The following is a 5,534-nucleotide window of genomic DNA, read 5'->3' as shown; positions in this document are numbered from 1 at the left end:
ACTTTCTTCAGGCGCACCACTAGTGGATGCCCTGGCAATTTTGTCAGCGGCTGGAATGCAGTCATCAGCCCTGGAATTAGCAGCCTGATTGTCATCAGCAGTGCTGTCATTTTCTTCAGTCGGCTGAGCAGATGCTTGAGCCTGAGGAATTTCATGTTGCGTTGGGGCTACAATAGTTGAAGTGAACTTTTCAGTCAACTTTACAAACCGAACTTGGGTTCCAAGACAGTCAGCGCGGTATGCGTCAAATTCATCATTGAGTTTCTTGATCTCAGATTGAATTGTGACAAGTTCTTCAGTTGTCATAGAGACAACGTTCTTCTTCAGGAAGCGCTCCTTTTTGTATTGCACCTTTTTGATCTGCCTGGCCTTCTCAAACTTCCATTTCTCTTCTTGTATGAAGTGAGTCAACATATGACTTTGGCCAGGAGTCAGCTTGAAATCAGGCATAGGAGTATTTGGGCCCTTGTGCCATAGGTCAATGTACTCAAGGATCAACTTTGGATCCAAAAGCAGAGGAACACTTGTGCCCTTAGCTATAGCAGCCCTGACTTGCCTGTCTCTGATGATTTCGGCAAGTTCATCATCATCAGCTTCGTCTTCATCCGACGACACTTGGAAGGCGACTTGCTTCTTCTGAGGACTTGGTTGAGAGCCTCGTCCAGCAGTTGCCTTGGTCTTCAACAGAGTGGGACCAGTTGAAGAATGCAGTGGTGCTGAGGAACTAGCAGATGCTCCTGAGGCAATAGAAATTCCCTTCATCCTTTGGCACGTGGCGAGATGTGCAGGTACTGAGGATTTTGTCGGAGCAGTTGGGGACTTGAGCGGAGGAGCTGAGGATTTTGAAGGAGCAGGAGCAGCGTGAGGAATTTGCCGTGAGGGCTTTGAGGAATCTGGCCGCGAGGGCATAGCTGAGGAACTTGGCCGTGAGGGCATTGAGGGAGAAGCACTTGGCTTGTGAGCAGGCTTCTTTGGCATGGCCATCTTTGGCTTGCTTGCAGAGGCCTCAGCAGTGGCAGCAGCAGCAGCAGAGTCTTCACTGAATTTCCTCACTTCTTCTCTTGCTTGTCTGGCCAACTTGGCCTGGCGCTTGGCCCATTCATCAGGATAATCCTCACCGTGCTTGAGGCTGGTGGGATCTGCTTCTTAGCCAGGTGCCAATGGAGGTCTTGGGCATGGAGGATTTAGAGCGAATTTCTTCATGTATTTTGGAGTAACATATCTGTACTCCCTCCACTCTCTTGCCCATCTCCTCTCTATTCTTTGGATGCGCACTTTGCGCTCATTCTTGGTTTCCTTGCCATGAGTGGCCTCATCAGGAGTGCAATAGTCCTTGTATATGTCATCAGGGATCTCAAAAGCAGTATTGACCTCAGGCCTCTTTCCTCCCTTTCGTGGCTTCTTACCGTCAACCATTTTCTTCAGTTGGGGAATTTGAACAATGGAATTGTCTGAAGATGTATGCAACTTTTCTTCGAGGAACGCTGCAAATGAGTTAAGTTGATGAGAACCTAGTGATTCAGCAGCTGACATGAGTACCTGTGAATAGAGTATAGTTGCGAGAAATTTGGAGAGGTCATATGCGTTCTCATACGTTTTTCAAAAAGAACAAGTTTGAGGAATTTGACCAGATGAGTCTTGAAGAATTTCACTAAGCGTTCTTTGTCTTAGGTTCCAGAGATGTATAGATCGAAAATCCACACATTTGAGGAATCTTGAAGAAAAACATAGCTTAGAGAAACGAATCAAGAACATATGACATGTGAGGTGTTTTAGTGTGTGAAGATATGAAGAAAAACACCTTTGAGGATTTTGTAGAAATCATTTGAATTAAAGAGGGCAGTAAAAGTAAATTTTAATTGCCCTGTATGAAGAACACGACGAACTGGGAAGTGGAGATGTGAAGTTCGTCAGTGCAGATCTTCCACGCCCTAACTCGGCACAGGAAGACAACTACGGCGGCGGCGGAGTGAAGAAATCCGTGGCCGGCGCGAGTACGATGGCGACGAGGTCGAGGCAGTGAATATCTTCCTCACCGGCGACGATGAAGTAGCGGCAGCGTAGGGTTTGAGAAGCTCGAGCTGGAGTGAGGTCGAGCGGAGTAAAAGAGAAGTGGGGAAGGGGTATTTATAGCCATAGTGAAAAACTGTTCGCCCAAAGAATTTGGACGAACGTGCCCCTGACCCTTCTCATTCGCTTGACATGTGTCACCCACGTACTGAGAAGTGGAGATCGTGTGAGATCGTGGGTGAATGGATAAGTGTTGTCGTAGAATGTGGAACGGTTTGAGCAGCAAAGCCGAAAATTTAGACAACATAGGTTTTAAAGTTCCGTTCACAATTTCTTCAGCTGGCAAGGACATAGTGAAGATTTTGAACAAGTTTCAAATAGAATGCACATGAAGAATTTGTGAATAGATTGGGTTGAGTTTAGCATAGAGGGGGTAGGGTCCGATCACATTCACTTAGCAGGAAAAACAACTTGAAGAATTAGCCATAAGTGAATGCTGTAGAGGACATAAACTCATATATATATATATATATATATATATATATATATATATATATATATATATATATATATATATATATAGACAATGAATAAAAACGTCGGAAACAGTGAAGACAATGCAAAGTTGAAAAACAACTGAGGAAATTAAAGAACTGAGGAAAAGCTCAAATGAAGATTTTCAACATTTTGTGGTGGCGTGACCCATCGTATAAGAATGATGATTTCAGACACCACGTACAATTGTCGTAGGGTTTTGAGAATCAGATTCTTCGTTAATTTCTTCACACTTAGAGTGTTAGTCTTCATTGATTTGAAGAAAAAACGTTTCTTCATGTGTTGCACATCTAAGTCATCAATTTTGCATAAGTGTTAGGATGAGTGTCCTTTTTAAAGAACATTAGAAGATTCTAAGATATTTAGCTCACACCACAACTTGCTAAATCTCTTCTCATCCAAGGGCTTTGCGAAGATATCGGCTAGCTGTTCTTCAGTCTTCACATGCTCAATAGAAATGTCGCCCTTTAACACATGATCACGAAGAAAATGATGACGAATCTGAATGTGCTTTGTCTTCGAGTGCTGAACTGGGTTGTGAGCAATCTTGATGGCACTCTCATTGTCACAGAAGAGAGGCACATTCATCACGTTGACGCCGTAGTCCTTGAGAGTTTGCTTCATCCACAACAATTGAGCACAGCAAGAACCAGCAGCAATATACTCAGCTTCAGCAGTAGACAGTGATACGCAGTTCTGTTTCTTCGAGGACCAACAGACCAAAGATCGTCTAAGGAAATGACATGTACCAGATGTTAACTTGCGATCCACACGATCACTAGCATAGTCAGAGTCAGAATATCCAATGAGATCAAAAGCCGAGCCCTTGGGGTACCATAATGCAAGTGTTGGTGTGTGAGCTAGATATCGAAGAATATGTTTCACAACCTTATGGTGTGATTCCTTCGGTGTAGCTTGAAATCGGGCACACATGCAAACACTAAGCATTATATCTAGCCTAGATGCCCATAAGTACAATAAAGAACCAATCATGGAGCTGTATACCTTATGATCGAAATCAATACCATTTTCATCAGTGCACAGATGGCCATTTGTGGGCATAGGAATTTTGACGCCTTTGCAATCTTGCATGCCGAATTTCCTCAGTACATCCTTGAGGTATTTCTCCTGAGATATGAATATGCCATTACGTTGTTGACGAATTTGAAGACCTAAGAATAATTTCAATTCTCCCATCATAGACATTTGATATTCTTCACTCATCATATAGGCAAATTCATCACTATAACGTTGGTCAGTACAACCAAAGATAATATCATCAACATATATTTGGCACACAAATAGTTCACCATCATAAGATTTAGTGAAAAGAGTAGGGTCGAGTGAACCGGGTTTGAAGCCTTTCTTCATGAGGAATTCCTTCAAAGTATCATACCACGCCCGAGGGGCCTGCTTGAGGCCATAGAGGGCCTTATTGAGTTTGAAGACTTTGTCAGGGTGCTTTGGATATTCAAAAACTGGGGGTTGAGCAACATATACTTCTTCCTCAAGCTTAACATTGAGGAATGCACTTTTTACATCCATTTGATATAAAGTGATATCATGATGGTTAGAATAAGCAAGTAATATGCGAATACCCTCAAGTCTAGCAACAGGTGCAAAAGTTTCATCGAAATCAATTCCTTCAACCTGTGTGTAGCCTTGAGCTACAAGCCATGCTTTATTCCTCACCACAAGGCCATTTTCATCTTGCTTGTTTTGGTAGATCCACTTTGTCCCGATGATATTGTGCTTGCGAGGATCTGGACGTTTGACCAGTTCCCAGACGTTATTGAGCTCGAAATGATGTAATTCTTCTTGCATGGCCTGAATCCACTCAGGCTCCAGAAATGCTTCATCTACCTTAGTGGGCTCTGTGATAGAGACGAAATTAAAGTGCCCACAAAAGTTAGATAAATGTGAAGCTCTTGAGCGTGTGAGAGGACCTGGAATGTTGATGTCGTTGATGATTTTCTCAATTTGCACTTCATTTGCGACGCGAGGATGAGCGGGTTGACGTTGAGGAATTTGATCAGCATTTTCTCCAGCACCATTTTCCTCAGGTGCACCAGCATGACGTTCTTCATGTTCGGGAATAACTTCTTCAGCAGATTCTTTAGTAGGAATGACATCCTGTGTAGCCTTGAGCTTAATAGATTCCTCAGGAGGTATTTCATCTATCACAAGAGGTAGGTTCTCTCTTTGCGAGCCATTAGTCTCATCGAACCGCACATCTATAGTTTCAACAACCTTGTGATGACAGGTGTTGAAGATTCTATGGTGTGCGAGTCCTTACCATAATCGAGCATAAAACCTTCATGTGCTTTTGGTGCAAATTTAGAATCGTGATTAGGATCTCTAATCCAACATTTAGCACCAAAGACTTTGAAATAACTCACATTGGGTTTCTTGTCAGTGAGGAGTTCATAGGCAGTCTTCTTGAAGAATTTGTGAAGATATACTCTGTTGATGATGTGGCACGCAGTATCAATTGCCTCAGGCTAGAAGCGAGGAGGCATCTTGTACTCATCAAGCATAGTGCAGGCCATCTCAACGAGTCATATTCTTGCACTCCACGACGCCATTTTGCTGAGGAGTATAGGGAGCAGATAGCTCATGAGTGATACCAAGTTCATCAAGATAGTCATCAAGGCCAGTGTTCTTGAACTCAGTTCCATTATCACTTCTGATGTGCTTGATCTTCACACCGAAGTTGGTTCAAGCCCTCGAGGAAAATCGTTTGAAGACTTCCTGCACTTTAGTTTTGTAAGTGATAATATGGAGCCATGTATATCGAGAGTAATCATCAACAATGACAAAGCCATATAAGGATGCAACATTAGTAAATGTGGCATAGTGAGTAGGGCCAAAGAGATCCATGTGAAGCAATTCAAATGGTCGAGTAGTAGTCATGATAGTCTTCGCTGGATGCTTGGCCTTGGTCATCTTTCCAGCTTCACAGGCTCCGC

The sequence above is a fragment of the Triticum aestivum genome, chromosome 3A (assembly GCF_018294505.1).
Source record: "Triticum aestivum cultivar Chinese Spring chromosome 3A, IWGSC CS RefSeq v2.1, whole genome shotgun sequence".
In the NCBI taxonomy this organism is placed as follows: domain Eukaryota; kingdom Viridiplantae; phylum Streptophyta; class Magnoliopsida; order Poales; family Poaceae; genus Triticum; species Triticum aestivum.
This window is presented reverse-complemented; position numbering follows the sequence as displayed.